This window comes from Camelus ferus, chromosome X, assembly GCF_009834535.1.
Source record: "Camelus ferus isolate YT-003-E chromosome X, BCGSAC_Cfer_1.0, whole genome shotgun sequence".
Classification (NCBI taxonomy): Eukaryota; Metazoa; Chordata; class Mammalia; order Artiodactyla; family Camelidae; genus Camelus; species Camelus ferus.
In genome coordinates, this window is record NC_045732.1 from 43,917,260 (window position 1) to 43,939,174 (window position 21,915).

At 40.4% G+C, this 21,915-nt stretch overlaps 1 protein-coding gene, 1 long non-coding RNA gene and 1 other non-coding gene across 3 annotated transcripts in view; 1 reads left to right on the plus strand and 2 right to left on the minus strand.

The window, feature by feature from the left end:
• The window catches only part of CLCN5 (chloride voltage-gated channel 5), a 141,121-nt gene that overhangs the window by 84,503 nt on the left and 34,703 nt on the right, over positions 1 to 21,915 (plus strand). The gene's annotated exons all lie outside the window — the stretch shown is intronic.
• LOC116661931 lies at positions 559 to 21,521 on the minus strand. Its single transcript, XR_004317885.1, has 3 exons — positions 21,438 to 21,521; positions 983 to 1,208; positions 559 to 710 (listed from the first exon to the last, which is right to left on the minus strand). It is a non-coding gene; the product is annotated as an uncharacterized LOC116661931 (long non-coding RNA).
• On the minus strand, positions 7,559 to 7,630 carry TRNAA-AGC. Its single transcript has one exon. It is a non-coding gene; the product is annotated as a tRNA-Ala (tRNA).

The window sequence follows — 21,915 nt, forward strand, 5'->3', positions numbered from 1 at the left end:
TAATTATTTATTTTATTGAAGTATATAGTCAGTTATAATGTGTCACTTTCTAGTGTACAGCATAATGTCCCAGTCATGCATATAAATATATATTCATTTTCATATTCTTTTTTATTGAAGTATCGTCACTTACAATGTGTCAATTTCTGGTGTACAGCATTATTTTCTTATTTGTAATGGCGATACTGAGGATTGAACCCAGGACCTCGTGCCTGCTAAGCACGTGCTCTACCACTGAGCTATACTCTCCCCCCACCCTCAACTAGACATCTTTAACATGAAGCTCAAGAACCTTCTCCCTCCTCTGTATCATCATAAGGAAGCACCTTCTGTGGGGAAGAGTGAGCCCTCTTGTGAAGCCCACGCTGGGCCTTCTGTGCGGGCTCCCCTCTCTAATCCTTGCTACCTGGGTGAGAGTGCTGTCTGAATGCAATGCACCTGGGCAAGGATTCTGAGAGTGAGAGCCTTATGCTTCATCTGCATATGGGACAGAGCACCCTTCCAGCCTCTTCCCAGCCATTCCACCAACATTTATTGATCACCTCTTCTATACTTGGTGTTAAGCTAAGCGATGAGCCTGCAATCATAAGCCAGGCACTACCGTCACGTGGCTTCCAGTTGAAGGAGAACAGAATTCCTCATCAGACATGATACCCACCTGCCCCGAGAGTGGGTGGGCCACAGGGTGGACTTCTCTTTGCTGGTGTCACCTACAAATACACAAAAGACTGAATCTTCTCTGATCTCACATGAAACATTTTCTGCCTCACTGTACAATCACTCATAAATGACACTGTATATACATGAGACCCAGACTCTGTCATAGCCCCCCGCCACACACACATGGCAGGTGCCTGAGCCTTCTTGCCTGCTCCCCCTCTCGAATCCTTGGAACCTAGGTGTGAGTGCTGTTCTGATGCAACACACCTATTCAAGGATTCAAAGAGGCTGAGCCTTGTCTGCATGTAGAAGGACCGAGTACCTGTCCATCACCTCTTCCACCGTCCCTCCTTCTTTCAAATACTTGAGTTTGCTATGAGGCACAGTGCACTGGGTGGTAGAGATTCACTGGTGAATAAGATGGAGTCCTGGTCCCCGGGCTCTCTGGAGGACACGTGTGGGAGAATGGGCACCATTCCCCGTGGACAGGCTTACACCCATGTCAGGGCATGAGCTTGCTCTTTGTTCCAGCTTCCTCTGTTCAGATCCTGTAATGGGGAAACATACAGCGGGTGAGGAGATTCACACTCGCCATTGTTGCCCTCCCTGAGCTTAGAGTTCAGCAGAGGAATGGAAGGGGATAGAGTAGTCCCATTCTCCAGCGTGTGCGTGCACATATGTGCACCACCCCCCGCCTCCCCACAAAACATCCCAGCCTTCCTGTTAACCCCTGGACACCTGCAGACTCTCACAAACCGTCTGAAAAAGAGGCTGCTCACAGTCCATATTCAGAGGGTTCAGCTGAGAGAGAATGGCCGTGTGACCTTGTGCATGAAGATGAGAACTTACGCATACTTGGCAGAGGGGTCGATCTTATTAAATGCATGTAGTGATGCATTGTGGGGATGGGACCCTGAGAGTTAAATAGTTACATCTGGACACATACAGGCTGCAGGTGCTGGTGCTTTCTGCTCTGTTCCCCTCCTCTCCTTTGTCCCCGGGGGAGAGCATTTTCTGAGTGCAGTGTACCAGAGCAGAGATTCTCAACAGTGAGCCTGCTCTACATGGAGCAGGACAGAGGGTCTGGACATCACCTCTCAGCTGCCTGCCGTCTGGCCTTCACTCATCCTTTACTTCCACAAATAATATTTATTAGTCACTGTGCTGGGCATGGGACCCAGAAGATGGACCAGACAGACTTGGCCCCTGCCCTTCCCGGGTCTTAACAGTCCAGGGAGGGGAGCAGGACTTTGTCATCACCCATCATCCGTGCATGTGTGAGGGTGAGTGGGCCACATAGGGGACTTATCTACCCACCCTACTCCCAACTTACAAACAAGCGCGGCACATCTTACTGTTCTCACACTGATATGTATAGAACTGTCTCTTGTTTAAAAAGTTTATTTTTAAAATTTATTTTTAATTGAAGTATAGTCAGTTACATTGTGTTGATTTCTGGTGTACAGCCATCTCTTAAGTTTATTTCAGTCCTGCGGAAATGCACTGGGCGAGAACAGTGAGCCTTACTGTGGAACACACATGGCAGGTATGCAGGGGCTGGAAACTTCTCTTCTGGCTCCCCCTCTCTAATCCTTGCTACCTGGGTGAGAGTGCTTTCTGAATGCAATGCACCTGGGCAAGGATTCTGAGAGCGGGAGCACCATCTTCACCTCGGACGGAGCCCCTCTACCACCTCCTTCCTTCCTTTCTCCAACTGCCTCCTGCTGTGCTGGACAGCTGGCCCACAGGGGAAGGAGCCACATCTGGCCCCTCTCTGCAGGGTGGAGAACGGACTCCTTTTCATTCATCATACCCACATGGGCAGCCTGCACAATGGGGCTTGACATGGTCACTCCCCATCCTGGGCACAGACAGCTGTGTGTAGGAAAATCTTCTCAACCTCAGTACAGTCCCACAGAAATGCACTCTGTGCAGAAGGGCCCAGCTGGGTGCACATGCACAGACACATGGCACAAAGGGGGCCTGGCCAGGTGCATCACCTCCCTCATTCAGTCTGGGAGCCGGTGCTGTCTTGAATCACTGACCCCATTTAGGACTCCAAGGGAAGGAGCATTGTCTACATTTAGAAGGACAGAGCTGCTGTGTGGCGACTCTCCCTCCCCCTTTTCCTTCCTTCCCCGGATACTTGAGGGTCTACTAGATGCCAAGGGACTGTGTCATCACAGAGAATGTAGCAGAGATCAAAATGGACACGGTTGCTACCCTTCCATTCTGGTGGGGTAATAAACACACTATGACATTTGGATGCTGTGGACTAAGAGGCCACCATTCAGAGGAATGAAGGAGATCTCTATTGTCTCTGTTCCTTGTGCCCGTTCTGCAAACACAAAGACGTGCAGGTTATGCCAGAGTGAATTTCTCAACCTGCCCCCCCCCACCTCCCAGACACGCTCAGCAACGTGGACCTGTGGGCTGAGACTCCCACTTGCAGCAAGGGCAGGAGATGGAGCCTGTTGTGCTGTTTGCCCCGCTACCATCAGCTTTCCTAACCCTCCCATCGATAGGGAGTCACTGTTGTTCCCGTTCATGCTGCTGTGTGCGGGAGGGAGCCTTGTCTTTCCCTCTCTGTGTGCTCACACGCGAACACACTGTAGGCAGAAAGGTGAGCCCTCCCTGTACCCACACGTGCACGCACACAGAGCACGCAGGATAGAAACACAGAAGGTGTGTCATCCACACCTGGAGCTTCATCCATGAGTGTGCAGGACACCGACTGTCATTAACAGCGTCCTCTAACCTGTGTCCACTGTGCGAGGCAGTGAGCTTTCTACGGGCTCTGTCTCCAGCCAGAGCTGGGATGAAAGTTGCCTTTACTTATGGCTTATCTCACGCATGCATGTGCAGAAAGGGTACGTCACCTTTGTATAATCATAGGAAAATCACCTGTGAGCAGGAGAGTGGTTTCTTGTACACACACACATACACACACACGCTGATACACCACCAGTCTGAAGAGACCTGAGCCTTCTTTTCACGCCCTTCTCTCATTCTTGGTACTCGGGGACAAATACTGTCCTGGTCCATTGCCCTTGTACGAAAATTCACAGAGACGGAATCTCATCCATGTTTAAAACAGTGGTAAGTCTGTGCATCACCCCTCCGGTTCTTTCATTCCTTTACTGTCCATTTAGATTGGTGGCTCTCAAAGTGTGGTCACTGCACCAGTGGCCTCCATATCACCTGGGCAGCTGTTAAAAATGCAAATTTGGGGGCCCTGCCCCTGACCTACTAAGTTATGAACCACAGCCCTCTGTATTCTAACAAGCCTTCCTCCTGATTCTGATGTCTGCTCAAGTTTGAGAGTCACTGATTGAGCGTAAATGCTGGGGATGCGGTGACAAGCAAGTTGGGCGAGGGCTAAGCCTCCAAGGGACTTGGCCCCATAGAGGGTGGAAGGGGATGCACTCCCCCATTTCTCATGCACGTGCCCAGTGCTGCATCCCCCCACCCACCGTGAGCTGTGGCGGGGGGCGGAGGTGGCCCATCTGCTCAGGACTCCCCACCTCCTCCAGAACCACACACTTGGTGAGCAGAGGAAGTTAAGAGAACTCACAAGACTCTATCAAGGAAGAGCCTTATCGTTACTTTGCAGGGTATGCACAGAACACTGCACATACACGCACACACACGTGACGTGCGGAAGAACGAACTGCTCCTTCTCCCATACCCATTGCATATCGGAGTTGTGAATTCTCAAAGCACCTCCTATATGCATGGATTACAGGAGAGCGAGCCCTGTCCTCGAGCACGTTCTGCTGAACAATCCACTCAGCACATATTCATTGATCACTTTCTTTGTGCCATGCCCTGGGCTGGGAGCATTGTGCTGAGAGTGAGACAGCTTTTCTCGTTACAGGACTTCCTGTCTCCTGGAGGTGTATGGGGAATGAACTGCCCCAAGCCTGGAAAACAAGCGCTCACTCTCATTCTCCTGTGTGTACCCGTGTTCCCCTGGACACACAGACATCCACATGTACACACCTAAATAGAGACACATTTCCACACCAAACCAAAAGGCAGGAGAGAGGCTTGGTTATTATTTACCCTTGTCTGCAGAAGTGCTGACTTCCTTGTACACACACACTCAAAAGGACGTCTTGTGTGCAGGTGCTGGGACTGTGATTTTGGCTTCCTCTCCCCTTCCCTGGCAACCTAGGTGTGAGTGCTAGCTTCATACAGCCGGCTTGTGCAAGAAGGCAAGGCTGTGAGCCTGGTCTCCGTGTAGGACAGAGCCTGTACAGAACTTCCCTTCCTGTGCTTGGCTGTTCTTCCAGTCACTTATTTGTGTGTGCATTTCCTTGTCCATCCACTTAACATATTCACCGAGCTCCTGCTGTTTGAGGGCGCCATGGTGAACTAACCAGTCGGAGATACCAGCCTCGCTGTCTAGTGGCCCTGGGACCGTCAGCTTTCTCATGACAATGCCTGTGACTCTGTGGGCTCAGGTTGTGGGGAACCAGGCTTCTGTTTATCCCCTCCCACAGATGTACAGGTGGTGTGTACGTCCTGAGTCTCCTGCTCTGCTCCCCCTTTCCTGTCCTTCCCACCCAGATGTGTGTCCTAGCATGATGTGGTGTGCCTACTCCAGGACTCTAGGCAGGGCCCTTTTCTGCAGGGAGAAGGACAAAGCACCTGTGAATCATATCTCCCTTCCTTTCCTCTGTCCTGTCCCTTCCCCAAGTATTTATTGAGCAAATGTGCTGTCACTGGGTCGGGCACTGGGTGTATGTAGTATGCAAGATGAACTTGGTCCTTGTCTCAAAGGATGCTTGTAGGACAAAGGACTTCCATGCCACCTAATTGTGTTGGGTTTGAGTGGGTCGCAGGATGGGGCTTCTTATGAAATCCCCTCCAGATGCACACATGTGCAGACTTCTTCCTGCTCTCATGCAGAGCTAGGTAACAGAGAACCTTCTCAGCATTGAGCGTTGTGGGTGCGTGAGCCTTCTGCCCTGCTAGCCCTCTCTAATCCTTGCTCTCTAGGTGCTAGTGCTGTCTTGATGCAATGCACCTGGGCAAGGATTCAGAGAAGGTGGGCTGAACTGCACCAAGAAGGACAGAGCCTCTACATCCCTTCCCCCCTCCCTTCCTTCTCCCTCCCACCTCTCTCTCCCTCCCTCTTTCCTCCCTCCCTCTTTCCTTCCTCACTCCCTCCTTCTTACCTTCCCTCTTTCCGTCCCCTCTTCCTTCCCAGTAAGACTTTTTGGGTGACTGGTGGGTATTTGGGAAGCGCAGGAAAACAGAAGAGTTAGGGATTTGCGGCTCTCTGTCTGCTGGGCTTATCTGTGTTCTAGAAGCAATGTCCTTATTAAATAACGTCTGTGTGCTCAGGTGCACAGAGTGCCGGAGAGTGAACTCTCTCTTCATTCCCTTCCTGCCTTCCATACACAGGGCTGTGGGCAGGGACCAGAGCCTTCTCACCCGCTCCCTCCTTCCCTCCCTCCTTCTCAGCCCAGAGGTGAGTCCTATCTCAAGTACTGTCTCCGATCAAGGCTTCAGAGAGAGGGAGCCTCGCCTACAATGGGCAGAACAGAGTGCCCTTATACAAAGGGCAGAACAGAGTGCCCTTATGTCTCCCTTCTTGCCTTCTTGAATGTGTGCAGAGTTTCCACCACGTGTCAGGCACTGTGTTGAGGTACAGTAATGAACAAGACAGACAGAATCACCAGACAGGCCCTCCGGTGGGCACCTTTAGGAGAATGAATTTCATCCTCTGAGGATGGAGAGATGTGCAGAATCACAGAGAAGCTTCATACCTACTGGATGTGTGGGAGTCTGCGTTCATAAGAGGTCCCTTATCTCCCAGGACCTGCAGGCAAGACTGAACTTCCTTAAGATGCTCGATGCAGGTTCTTTTTGAATTGGATGGGGGTGAAGGGCAGGGGTCCCTTCTTATTTCTCATCTTATACCATCCAGTAGGGAGATGTGAACAGCCTATATCTTTATATTACCATAATATCTGTCTCTGTATTTCCATCTCTCTCTGTCTCTGTGTGTCCCCATCTGTCTTACCTAGGGCGGGCAGGTGCATGGTCAGATTTACTCTGTCTCCCCTGCCCTTGGTACCTGGGCCTGAGTACACAGTGCAGGGCTCTGCTACAAGGATTCTAAGAGGGTGAGCCTTGTCTGACGTGGACAAGTGCAAAGTGTTCGTAGATTACCCTTCCCTCCCATTCATTCATTCATTCATTCATTTCTTTGATAATCATTTATTGAATGGCTTCTGGGTGTTGTCAGGATGCAGCGGCCTTCTTGTCTAGGAGGTTCGTGTGAGAACAAACATCTTTATTATCATCATATTCATATGCTCAGTGTGCAAGGAAGTGTTTCTTCCTCTCCACACACAGAAAGGTGAGTCTTTTTTTTAGCAGACTGCTGGAAGCATGTGGAAGAGTAGCTTTCCTCATTACCCGCTGTGCACACATGTAGTGCAAGGGGACGGGCTTTGTCATTGCAGGCAGGCAGTGATGCTCACACACATAGGTTTACACACTATTTGGTACATGAGCCTTCTGATCGCTTCCCTCTTTCCTATTCATTGCATACAGGTGCTGGGCTTTCTGAAGCCACCATGTAGATGCCTGGGTCTAAGAAAAGTGTGCATTGTGATCATACAGGAGGACTATTCATCTTTCCATCACTTCCCTCAGATTTGGTCATTCTTTCAGCAATTACTTAGGAAGCATTTACTATGCGCCAGCCACTGTGCCTGTTGCTAGAAAGGCTGCAGTGAACACAATTGACAGCATTGGCTCTTTGGCCTGCTGAGCACATGCAGGAGTTTCTTAGAAGCTCTTGTTTGTTTTTTCAGGGGAGGTAGTTCAGTTTGTTCATTCTGTTCATTCATTCATTCATCCATCCATCCATTTGTTCTAATGGAGGTACTGGGGATTGAACCCAGGACCTCATGCATGCTAAGCATGCGCTCTACCACTGAGCTATACCCCGACCCCTAGAAACTCTTAATGTGTTCTCCATCCACCTTTTGGCTTACATACATGTTTGTGTGTAAAGAGAGGTGGAGAGTATTGTCCCAGAGTTCAAAGTTACCTGTCAGCAACACATTTTGTCTCCTGGACATGAGGGGACAGTCCAATGAGTTATGCTATCTAGGATCAATCTTTAAGAGAAAAAGAGGAGGGGTGGAGAATGCAGATTTAGTCTCACATTTTTAGGTGGCCTTAGCAGTGTTCTCCAGTATACTCTCTACTTCAGCTGAGCTGATCGATTCATTCCTCCCTTTACCCATTGTCCAGAACAGATTTATGATTTTCAGGTCAGCATAGCAATACAGTGTTACAAATGGTGAGAGAGGGAGAGAAAGGGTGTGATAGAAACAGACAGACACTACATTTCAGTCTTCTTTCTCAGGTTCTTAAACAGGTGGGACTTGTCCTTCTCTCCCAAATTCTCCTAATATACCCTGCAAAAAAGACTCAAGTTGTTTAATATACCCTAAAACCCCATTTTGGTGACTGCTCAGCCTTGCTCTTGTTTTTCTCAAACTTTGCATCTTTCTTGATGCCCAGGGCCAGTAATGTGCACATTCCCTGGGACCTTGTTAGAAATTCAAATTGTCAGGTCCCACCTCAGACCTAGGGAATCAGAAAGTCGGGGTTGGGGTGGGGTAGGGAGCCCAGCAGTCTGTGTAATCAGCCCTCTGGGGGATTCTGGTGCATGTTGAACTTTGAGAATCACTGGTTTACATAACTTTAATAGAAATTTCTGTGTTACACAGGATGATTTTTTTTTTAGATTTGAATGTTTGTTTTTATTGAGGTATATATAGTCAGTTACAATGTGTCAGTTTCTGGTGTACAGCACAATATGCATGTACATACATATATTTGTTTTAATATTCTTTTTCATTAAAGATTATTACAAGATACTGAATATAGTTCCCTCACAGGATGATTTTTATTTAAAAGTTTTAAAAAGTTCTGGGAAGAGGTGATTAGGTTTGTTTATTTTGTTTGTTTTTTAACAACTGGTACTGGAGATTGAACCCAAGACTTTGTGCATGCTAAGCATTTGCTCTACCACTGAGCTATACCTTCTCCCCCACAGGATGATTTTTTAGAGTCAAAATTTCCTTATGTGCAAACTGTCCTTTCAGTCTCCTTTGATTTTTTTAACTTAATAGATTTTTTAGAGCAGTTTTAGGTTTACAGAAAAATTAAGCAGAAGTTACAGACAGTTACCATATACTTCTCCCACCCCAGTTTCCTCTATTACTCATATCTTACAGTTAATATAGTACACTTGTTAAAATTGATCAGCCAATATTGATACATTATTAATAATGAAAGTCCATAGTTTACATTAGGGTTCTCTCTTTGTGTTGAATATTCTGTGGGTTTAGACGAATGTATGATGACATGTATCCACCACTAGAGTATCATACAGAGTATCTTCACTGCCCTAAAATTCCTCTGTGCTCCACCTATTCATTGCTCCCTCCTCCCACACCCCTGGCAACCACCAATCATTTTACTGTTTCCCTAGTTTTGCCCTTTCCAGGATGTCATATGGTTGGAATTATACAGTATGTAGCCTTTTCAGAGTGGCTTCTTTTATTTATTTAACACTCCTCTGTATCTTTTCATGACTTGATAGCTCATTTATTTTTTATCACTGAATAATAATATTTCATTTTCTGGCTGTACTGTGGTTTGTCTATCCACTCACCTACTGAAAAACACCTTGGTTTTCCCCAGTTTGGGCAATTTTGAGTAAAGCTGCTAAGCATCTATGTGCAGGTTTTTGTGTAGATGTAAATTTTCAAATCATTTAAATACCAAGGAGTGACATTGCTGAATTGTATAGTAAGAGTATGTTTAGTTTTTTAAGAAATTGTCAAACTGTCTTCCAAAGTGTCTATACTGTTTGGCATTCCCACCAGCAATGAATGAGAGTTCCTATTGCTCCACATCCTCCTCAGGATTTGGTGTCAGTGTTTTGGATTTTAGCCATTCTAATAAGCAGGTAGTGGTACCTCGTTGTTTTAACTTGCAACTCTCTAATTAAACCTGATGTTGAACATTTTTTCACATGGTTATTTACCATCTGTATATTTTCTTTGGTTAGGGTCAGATCTTTTGCCCATTTTTAAATTGTGTTGTTTGTTTTCTTATTTAATTTTAAGAGTTCTTTGTATATTTTGAATACCAGTCCCTTATCAGGTATGCCTTTTGCAAATATTTCTCCCATGTATGACTTGGTTTTTTTCATTCTGTTATCAGTGGCTTTTGCAGAGCAGAAGTTTTTAATTTTAATAAATCCAATTTATCAACTTTTCTTCCATAGATCATACTTTTGGGGTTGTAACTAAAAAGTTATCTCCAAACCCAAGGTCACCTAGATTTTCTCCTATGTTATCTTGTAGGAGGTTTATAGTTTTGCATTTTACATGTGGGTCTGTGATGCATTTTGAGTTAATTCCTGTGAAAGTTACAGATCTGTGTCTAGATTTTCTCTTTTGCATGTAGATGTCCAGTTCCAGTATCGTTTGTTGAAAGACTGTCCTTTCTCTATTGAATTGGCTTTTGTCCTTTGTCAAAGATCAGTTGAGTATATTTGTGTGGGTCTATTTTTGGGTTCTCTAGTCTGTTTCATTGATCAATTTGTCTCTTCTTCCACCAATACCATACTATCTTAATTACTGTAGCTTTTTAATACGTATTGAAGTTGGGTAGTGTCAGTACTCTGACTTTGTTCTTCTTCAATATTGTGTCAGCTATTCTGAGTCTTTTGCCTCTTCATATAAACTTTAGAATCAGTTTGTTGATATCTACAAAATAACTTGATGGGATTTTGATCGGGATTGTATTGAATCTATAGTTCAAGTTGGGAAGAACTGATTTCTTGACAGTATTGAGCCTTCCTATCCATGTACATGGAATATGTCTCCATTTATTTATATCTTTGATTTCTTTCATCATATAGATCTTATACATATTTTATTAGACTTATACCTAATTATTTCATTTTTGGTTCTAATGTAAATGACATTGTGTTTTTAAATTTTTTAAAAATTTATTATTCTATTCTTGGTCAAACCTAGATGTGTGATTCTGGAGCTAAGACTTAGCATTGCCCTCAAAGAGTTTATAATCCTCGGTGAGTAGGTTGAGGGAGCAGCTTGATCCTCACATTTTACAAATGTGAAAACTGAAATTTAGAGAGGTAGAGCCACCAAGGAAGAAGGAACACAGTCAGGACTGGGTTTTCTGACAACTGGTCCCAATTTCTTTGCTCTTCTCCAGGCCTTTTAAGTGTTTTGTTTTCCTACTATGCTAGGCATTTACATCTTACTCCATCAATTGAGCTTTTGCTACTGGGGCATCTGTTTAGGAAAACACTGCCGGTTGCTCTGTAGGAGTGGTTTAGAAAGAGTCTTCATGACATGATTCTGTTCCTAGATGACATGCATTGTAGAGAGGCTTCCTGCCCTCCAAGCCCTATGGCTTTCTGGGAATCACTAATGTTGTTACAGTCCTCTGATGAGTGTCTCTGTAGCCACAATCTGCAACTGAAAAGCTTTGTTTTAAGCTCTTTCAACTACCTTGGAGTGGCTGTTCATGATACAGGCAAGAAAGATAGGTTCCTATGGTGTGAACGAATGCTGGAGATTCTCCTGGCTAGAAGGAGCAGTGATCTCTGATTCATTTAGCAGTTCATTTTACAGCTCTAATTGCATTGTGCTTGTAATTTGAAGTTTCAGTTGTTCATTGCTGATATACAAGAAAGCAGTTGACTTTTGTATATTAATCTTGTATCCTGAAACCTTGCTAGAGTTGCTCTTTAGTTCCATGAAAGTTTTGGTTGATTCTTTCGAGATTTTCTACATAGACAATCATGTCATCTGTGAACAAAGACAGTTTTATTGCTTCCTTCCCAATTTGTATACCTTTTGTTTCCTTTACTTGTTATTGCAGTAGTGGAGACTTCCAGTATGATGCTGAATAGGAGTGGTGAGCACAGACATCCTTGTCTTGTTCCTGATGTTAGCAGGAAAGCATCTAGTTTCTCACCATTAAATAAGATGTTAGCTCTAGTCCAGGAAATTCCCCTTTATTCCTAGTTTGCTGAGAGAGAGAGATTCTTATCATGAATAAATGTTGGATTTTGTCAGATTTCTTTCTGCATTGATTGATATGTTCCTACGATTTTTCTTCTTTAGCCCTGTTGATGTGATGCATTATACTGATTGATTTTTTATATGTTGGCCCTGCCTTGCATGCCTGAAATAAATCATACTTGATCGTGGTATTTAATTCTTTGTATACATTGTTGGATTCGATCTGCTAGTATTTGGTTGAGGATCTTTACAACTATGTTCATGATATTCATCTGTAGTTTTCTGTTTTTGCAGTGTCTTTGTTTTGTTTTGATATTAAGGTAATGCTAGTCTCATAGAATGAGTTGGGAAGTATTTGCTCTGCTTCTGCTTTTTGAAAGAGATTGTAGAGAATTGATATAATTTCTTCTTTAAGTGTTTGGTAGGAATCACCAGTGATCTTATCTCGGTCTGGAGCTTTCTGTTTTGGAAGGTTATTGATTCAACTTATTTAATAGATAAAGGCTTATTCACTGATCTGTTTCTCTTTGTGTAAGTTTCAGTAGATTGTATTTTTCAAGGCATTGGTCCATTTCATATAGGTTATCAAATTTGTGAGCACAGATTTTCTAATACTATTCCTTTATTATCTTTTTAATGTCCATATGATGAATGGTGGTGGTTTCTGTTTCATTTTTGATATTATTAATTTGTATCTTCTTTCTCTTTTTCTTAGTTAACCTGGCTAGAGATTTATTAATTTTATTGATCTGTTAAAAGAGCCAACTCTTGGTTTTATTGATTTACTTTATTGATTTCCTGCCTTCAATTTCATTCATTTCTGCTCTAATTTTTATTATTTACTTTCTTGTGCTTAGTTTGCTCATCTTTTTCTAGTTTCCTAAAGTGGAAGATTAGCTGACTGATTTTAGATTTTTTTTTCTAATATATGTATTCAATGCTGTAAATTTCCTTCTAAGCACTGGTTTTGCTGCTTCTCAGAAATTTTGATGTTATTTTAAAATTTTCATTTTCTTCAAAATGTTTGTTAATTTCTCGTGAGTTATTCTTTGACACACGTGTTATTTGGAAGTGTGTTGTTTAATCTTCAAGTATTTTGGGATTTTCCAGCTACCTTTCTGTTGTTGATTTCCAGTTTAATTTCATTATGATCTGACAGCACACTTTGCATGATTTCTGTCTTTTTTTTTAATTGTTAAGGTGTATTTCAGGGCCCAGAATGTCATCTATCTTTGTGAATGAGCCATGTGAGCTTGAGAAGAATGTTTATTCTCCTGCTGCTGTTAGATGAAGGATTCTGCAGTTGTCAATTTGATCCAGTTGATTGATGATACTGTTTAGTTCAATTATGTCTTTACTGATTTTCTGCTGTTGGATCTGTCCATTTCCAGTAGAGGGGTGTTGAAATCTTCAACTGTAATGATAGGTTCATCTGTTTCTCCTTGCCAGTCTATCAGTTTTTGCCTCATGTATTTTACACTCTATTATAAGGCACATACACATTAAAGATTGTTATGGTTTCTTAGAGAATTGACCCCTTTATCATTATGTAATGTTCCTCTTTATTCCTGATAATTTGCCTTGCTCTGAAGACAGCTTTGTCTAATATAGCTACTCTAGCTTCCTTTTAATTAGCATTAGCATGTTATATCTTTCTCCATCTCCTTACTTTTAATCTATCTGTCTTTATATTTAAAGTAGTTTTTTTGCAGACAACAGAGTTGGATATTGTATTTTTATCCACTATGGTAGTCTCTGTCTTTTAATTGGAATATTTAGACCATTGATATTTAAAGTGATTACTAATATGTTAAGTCCACATTATCTGCCATATTTGCTACTGTTTCCTATTTGTTGCCTTGTTTTCTTATTTTGTCACCCATTCTTTCTTTGCCTTCTAGTTTTAATTGAGCATTTTGTATGAGTCCATTTTTCCTCCTCTTTTAGTATATTAATTATACTTCTTTCCTTTACTTTTTAAAAAACTTTTGTTAGCAGTTGCCCTCTTGTTTGCAATATACAGTTACAACTAATCGAAGTCTTCTTTCAAATAACACAATACTACTTCATGAGTAATGCAGGTACCTTATTTTCAGAATATTCCTACTTCCTCTCTCCTGTCCCTTGTAACATTTCTGTGTTTTATTTCATTTATCCATAAGCTATCATCACCAAATATTGTTGCTGTTATTATTTTGCAGAAACCGTTATCTGTTAGATTAATTAAGAATTTAAAAAAAAACAAAAAAAAACTGAAAAAAAGAATTAAAAATATTTTATTTTACCTTTGTTTATTCCTTCTCTAGCACTTTTCCTTTCTTTATGTAGGTATGAGTTTCTGCCCTCTATTATTTTTCTTTTTTCTAAAAAGTTTCTTTCACATTTCCTGCAAGGCAGGTCTACTGTTGACAAATCCCCTCAATTTTTATTTTTCTGAGCAAAGTCTTTATTTCTCATTCAGTTTTGAAGGACAGTTTCTCTGGATTCAGAATTCTTGATTGGTGGTTCTTTTCAACACTTCATATTTTTCGCTCTTCTCTCTTCTTGATTACATGGCTTCTGAAGAGAAATCTGATGTAATTTTTATCCTTGCTCTTCTATAGGTAAGATATTTTTTTCCTCTGGCTACTTTCAAGATATTTTCTCTGCCTTTAATTTTCTACTGTTAGAGTATTATATGCCTAATTGTAGTATGTATGTATGTATGTATGTATGTATGTATGTATGTATGTATGTATATATGTATGTATTTATCCTCCTTTGTGTTCTCTGAGCTTTATGGACCTGTGGTTTGGTGTCTATTATTAATTTTAGGAAAGTCTCAGTCATTATTGCATCAAATACTTCTTTTGTACCTTGTCTTCTCCTTCTTCCCCTCCTTCTTCTCCTTTTCCTTCTTCTTTCCCATTATGCATATCTAGTTGTCCCACAGTTCTTGATATTCTGTTCATTTTTTTCATTCTTTTTTTCTCTTTGCATGTCAGTTTGAGAAGTTTTTATTGACATTTTTTCAAGCTTGCCAATTCTTTTCCTTCTGCTGTATTCAGTCTATTGATGAGCCCATCAAAGACATTCTTCATTTCTTTTATAATGTTTTGGGTTTCTGATATTTCCCTTTGATTTTTTCTTAGAGTTTCCATCTCTGTTTCCATTACCCATCTGTTCTTGCATATTGTCTACCTTTTCTGTTAAGATCCTTAGCATAGTCATCATAATTATTTTAAATTGCTGTTCTGAAAATTCCAACATTCCATCCTTATCTGACTCTGATTCTGATGCTTGCTCTGTCTCTCTATGCTGGTTTTTTTTTTTTTTTTGTCTTTTAGTGTGCCTTATAATGTTTATTTGGAAATCTAGACATGACATACTGGATGAAAGTAACCAAGATAAATAGGCCTTTAGTGTGAGGTTTTATGTTTATCTGGATAGGAGTTAAGATGTGTTTACTGTTTGCTGTATCTGTATGTATCAGAGGCTGAAATCTTCTCTAATATCTTTGCTTTTGTCTCCCCTGTGTATTTGGGCTTGTGTAGTTCTTGCAATTGTATTCCCCTGTTGTTATTCATGTGATGTGTTAGTAAGGTGTAGAGGGAGGGACATGTTCATTATCCTATTTCAGTCTGTTAGTAAGCCTGTACCCCTCAGATGTGAACTTCACAAGTGCTTCTCAGGTTTTTCTTTTTGGTTTTTTCTTCCTTACATGAGACAGGGAGGCTAGAGGGAGCTAGAGTTGAGTTTTCTTTCCCTTAAGTTAGTTAGGCTCCGGTAAAATAGTTTCTCTTGAGGGCCAGCCTTGTTAAGAACAGAATGCTCTGTTCATTTTCCTGCCTCCTGCTGGAAGCAAGAGGGAAATTTTCTCTGGTCTTCACTGTGAGAATCTAGTAGGGCTCCTGGAGGTAAAAGTTGCAGAAGTGTATGGTGCCCCTAAGAGTGGGCCTTCTCAAGTTCTTAACTCTCAAACTTGTCCACACTAAGCCTCTGGCTATTCTTCAATTACAATTTAGATTCTCCTACCCTGGTACTGGTTCTCACAGAGGGTTCTGCTAGTAAAACCTATGATTCTCTGTATCCGCTTGTTTCCCCAAGTTTGGGGACAGCAATGTGCCCTGTGAGCTGAGTTATCTGATGGCCTTAAGGAGAATTGTTGCTTTTCAGTTTGTTCAATTTTTTTTTCTCATTGTGAGGATGAGAATGATGACTTCCAAGCTCCTTACATGCTGGACCAGAAAACGGAAGTCCTCCTTTGATTTTTACTTGAATACATGCATCCACCTTTTTTATTACTTTTATCAGTGATGACACAGATTTGTTCCCTTTCTGTTCTTTCTACTTCATTTTATTGCATCCATTCCCTGATGCAAAAAGTTACTTATTTTAGTACATAGGAATGAATCCATTTTGTATCTTTCCATAGTCAGAAACAATTTTGTCTATTCTCCACATCTGGAATAAATATATTATTCTGTGTTCTTTTAAAAATCAATTCTAAAACACCTATCTGGAATTTATTGCAGTGTGGTGTATGCTATAATTGTGTATTGTTTTCCATTTTGATATCTAGCAGTCCCTCAACTATTTACCAAAAAGTGATTCTTTCCTTACATTTGTGTTGCTTCTGGTTTATCAACTATTACATTCTTCTGATAGTGTGTATGCATTCCTAGATTCTCTATTCTTAATCCAATACCATAAGGTTTTGATGATTCTTTGTAGGAGATTAAAATCTGACAGGTTATGTTTGCCATATTTACATTTAAGAAAATACATATACTAGTATCCTTGCCTACTTATTTTACTAGATGAGGTTCACTATCAATCTTTTAAGTTATATAAAAGATGCCATGGGGACTTTAGATTAATATATAGTTGTAATACAATTTAAATTACTATTTCATTCTTGCTATATTTAGACCATTCAAGAGCATGAGACATCTTTGTTGATTAATATCATTCTTTTTTTCCTCCTATTTGGATTTTATAAATTTTAAAGTAATATTGTATTTTAAGTTTATGTCTCTAACAGATAAATTATTGTATTTTCTAGTTCTGTGGTAGTACATGAGAATGTAGTTGGTTTTTATCTGTTTACCTTATAATTTCTAAATTCATTTATTACCTTGAGTTATTTTTAGTTAATATTCTTAGAGTTGTATAGATATGCATTCATGCAATCCCAACATCAGAATATGATATTTCTTCCTTTACTATATACATCCTTCACTTTTTTCCTCTTAAAGTTTTCTTTTACCATGTTAAATATAACAGGCAATAGGAGGTATCACTGTCTTCCTGTTTTAAGGGAAATGAGATTTTGTGTCTTGGTTTGAGTTTAAATATTCTGTATCATGTCAAGAAAGAAATCCTCCACCTGGAATATTTTTAAAATTTTAATCTGGAATAAATATAAATTTAAAAACTCCATTCTTGACATCTGTTGAGATAATTATGGCCTTTAAAAATTTATGTGTTAATCTGATAAATGATGTGGACAGTTTCCCTTGTGATATCAGTCTTGTGTTTTTGGAATAAACTCTCCTTATTTGTAGTAGCATATTTCAGTGTAATGCTATATTCAGTTTCTTAAAAGCTTGTTTCAGTGCTTTACTCCTATATTCCAAAGTGAAAGTGATCTATAAAATTTGAGTGGTGTCTTTGTCAGGCCTCGCAAGCTCTTGTCCTTGAACTTCAGAGTACTTTTCTAGCCATCCTGTTTATCACTCTCTTGAAAACCTTTCTAATCATATTATCATTTGAAGAATCATTGAAAGAAATCCAAAGAAAAGCTGATCTGCTAAGGGAATATCGCATATTATTGTTTGAATTTTCATTTCTCTGAATTTTTAAAGCCCTTTTCCCCCTCTTCTTTAAGAAATTATCTACTAATATATTTTGCCCTTTCATCTGTTGGGATTCAATTTTAATGATTTGAACAATCTCTTTATATATCAAGGCTATTACCTCTTTGGAGAAATATTTATGGGAAATAATAGTTTGTTGTTTGTTTCACTTGCACATCTGTTAACACTATCTCATCTGACTGATTTGTCCTCTTCCTTCTTACCAATCATGAGTGTTGCCCAAGGATGGTTTCTCCATTCTGTATTCTTCCTCTCCTTCAACAATTCTCAAAGGGTGATCTGGGCTCCCTGAGACCCTTTCAAGGGATCTGCAAAGTCAAAACTATTTTCATAATAATGTTAAGACTTTCTTGGCCTTTTTCATTCTGACTTTCTCATGAGTATACAGTGGAGTTTTCTAGAGGCTATATGACAGGTGCTGATGTCACTGCTCTGATGGCTAATGGAATACGTGTCCTCTGTTAAGGCAGGCATTAAAAAGCTTTGCACGTTGCCTTTAACTAATTTTTCTTTTGCTTTGGAAAATCTAGATTTTTTTCCAAAAGTTAATGTTAACATATAATGAGATGAGTACTATTATATTTAAATGTATTAATAAAGAGTTATTTTAAGCATTTCTGGGTTTGAATTTCTAATACAGTAAGTATCTATAGATAGAACCCTTAAAAAAAAAAGCTTTTTAGGTCCCTCAGTAATTCTGAAGACTAGAGGGATCGCGAGACTGAAAAGTTTGAGAATTGTTGTTCTCGTACTGCCTGCTTTGAGTCTGGTCTTTTCTCATAACCCTACTCGTCTGTGAGGATGACTCCTACATGAAGAACACATTGTGAGAAGAACCACCATTATTTCCTCCTGGGAATTTTTACTCGAAATTTTGGCAGGCAGAGAAGATGCCTTGGCTTAAGGATTGGCCCAAGCCTCTGAAATATGGCATCTCAGAGACTACTATCCAGGATTTGTGTTTCATTTCTGCCTCTCAAAATAAAGTAACTAAAACTGGAATTGGAGTATAAAGTAGATTATTTATGGAGCTCTCTCTTTGTGTCAGGTGCTTAGGAACACAGATTTAAGTCACCCTGTCCTCAAGTAGTTCAAAATACAGTGGGTAGAAAAAGGGTGATTTTATGTACGTGCCAATTCTTATCACCTTCAGTGTTATACTTACCATTGTCTTAATGTTCTATTTGCAATGATAAGACAATACTTGCAACTTGGTGAATTACATAATGCTTCTCAGCAGTTTCTTCCTTTTGCATTCTCCCTTTTCCACATTTGCGGTATCTGGCATGTATTACTCATACAGAATGCCGTATGCAGGTCACTAGTTATCATTGTTGAGCAAAATTAAGAAATAGATGGGGAGGGTATAGTTCAGTGGTTCTGTGCATGCCTAGCATGCATGAGGTCCTGAGTTCAATCCCCAGTGCCTCCATTAAAAATAAATAAATAAATCTAATTACCTCACCTCTCAATAGAATTTTTAAAGATTAAAAAAAGAAATAGGAAAGTATTACTTCTTTGTGCTTGTTAGCATTGGAATATGTGATATACTTTATATTTTTACTTGAAGGGCCATGTGTATCAGCCTACCCATTGGTTTATCCATTTGTTTTTGCCACATGGGCTAGTTGAGATGGAAGTGTTCATTTATTTGTACCAACACATGTCACTGTCACTAGTTAAACAAGATGCTAGTACCAGAATAACTGAAAACTTCCCTAACTTGGGAAAGGAAACAGTCACCCAGGTCCAGGAAGCACAGAGTTCCTCACAGGATCAACCCAAAGAGGAACACCCCAAGGCACATAGTAATCAAATTGACAAAAATTAAGGATAAGGAGAAAATATCAAAATCAGCAAGAGAAAAGCAATGAATAACATACAAGGAACTCCCATAAGGTTATCAGCTGATTTTTCAGCAAAAACTCTACAGGATAGAAGGGAGTGGCACGATATATTTAAAGTGATGAGAGGGAAAAATTTACAACCAAGAATACTCTATACAGCAAGGCTCTCATTCAGATTTGGTGGGGAAATCAAAAGCTTCACAGATAAACAAAATTAAAAGAATTCAGCACCACCAAACCAGCTTTACAACAAATGTTAAACTTTTCTAATCATCAAACCACAAGAAAAGAGAACAAAAAGAAGAAAGGGGAAAAACAAAAGATTGCTTTGGCAATTGGGGGTCTTTTATGGTTCCATATAAATTTTAGCATTATTTGCTCCAGTTCTGTGAAAAATTCCATGAGTATTTTGACAGGAGTTGCATTGAATCTGTAGATTGCTTTGGGTAGAATGGCCATTTTAATAATGTTGATTCTTCTAACCTAAGAGCACAAGATATCTTTCCATTTCTTTGTATTATTTTCAGTTTCCTTCATTAATGTATTACAGTTTTCAGAGTATAGATAACCTCCCTGGTTAAGTTTATTTCTGGGTATTTTGTTGTTTTTGATGCAATGGAAATGTTTGTGCCAGTTATAAAATTTTGGTTTTTGAAGTGCAAAAAAAAAAAAAAAAAAAGTGAATGAAGGGCCAAAATGGCAAAATATCCTTTTTTATGGATGAGTTGTATTCCATTGCATATATATACTACATCTTCTTTATCCATTCATCTATTGATGTGTACTTAGGATGCTTCCATATCTTGGCAATTATAAATAGTGCTGTTACTAATAGTAGGGTGTATGTATCTTTCTGAATTAACATTTTTGTTTTTCTCAGATATATGCCCAGGAGTGGAATTGCTGGGCCATATGGTGGTTGTATTGTTAGATTTTTGAGAAACCTCTATATTGTTTTCCATGGTGGCTGCACCAGTTTACATTCCTACAAACAGTGTACAGGGGTTCCCCCTTCTCCATATCCTTGCCAACATTTGTTATTTGTGTTCTTTTTGATGATGGCCACTCTGACAGGTGTGAGATGGTGTCTCATTGTGGTTTTGATTTGCATTTTCCTGATATTGGTGATGTTGAGCAACTGTTCATGTTCCTGTTGGCAATTTGCATTTCCTCTTTGGGAAAAATGTCTGTTCAGTTCTTCTGCCCATATTTTAAATGGGTTGTTTCTTTGCTTGTTAATTGAAGTACAGTTGATTTTAAATATTATATTAGTTTCTGGTGTACAACATGGATAGACTTGGAGGGCATTATGCTAAGTGAAATAAGTCAGACAGAGAAGGACAAATACTGTAAGATATCACTTACACGTGAAATCTAAAATACAACAAACTAGTGAATATAATGGAGAAGAAATAGACTCACAGCTGTAGAGAAGGAACTAGTGGTTACCAGTAGGGAGAGGGAAGGGGGAGGGGTGAAGGGCAAGATGGAGGCGGAAGATTAGGAGATATGTACTATCAGGTATAAAATAAGCTACAAGGATGTATTGTACAACATGGGGAATATAGCCAATATTTTAAAATAACTATAAATGGAGTATAACCTTTAAAAATTGTGAATCACTGTATTGTATACCTGTAACATATAATATTGTACATCAACTATACTTCAATTTTAAAAATATGATATAAAATAAATACGTTAAAAAAAAAAACCAAGATGCTAGTATGGCATACCACAAGTGAGCACTATCCCAGTCTATCCCTACGTGGCGCTTTCAGTACCACTGTTGGGAATATGCCCTCGTCTTCCCCTCCCCTCTCCTTCCTCCTCCATCCCAAATCACCTGTATTGAAACTGCAGGTAGCAAACACCCTTCCAGCCCTGTTCTCCTTTCCCTCTTCCAGTCCACTGCTGCCACACTTACCTTGTAAAATTATGTTTTTATCACGTTGCTCCTCAAAACCTACCGTGACTCCATTGGCTTCCCAGACACTTCATGATCTGTCTCCATCCATTTGCTCACAAACCAGCCATGGGCTGTTTAAAACTTGTACGGTTTTGTTGTTGTTGTTTTTACCAAAAGGAGAGATCAAGTATGAAAACTGTATACCTGACTAGCATCTGATAAGTGACAGTAAAATATTAACTCTCCCCTACAGCTACCCTGTCCTCTAGTCAAGCACAAATGCCAGCCTCATTCTAATCTCAAGCCTTTGGGCATTTTGTTTCCTGGTCCTGGAACACCCTCTTTCCTCCAGGAGGCCTTGGAGGGTGTCTCGCTTACAATCTCCCCTCCATTTTTAGAATGCCAATTTCACTTTGATTCTAACCGTTTAACACTTAGCTATTGTGTGATTGCATTATGTGAAAGTTTCCTCCCCAACTAGATCATAAATTCCTTGAGAGTAACGACAGGGTAACAAATGCTTTTTGTATCCTTAATCC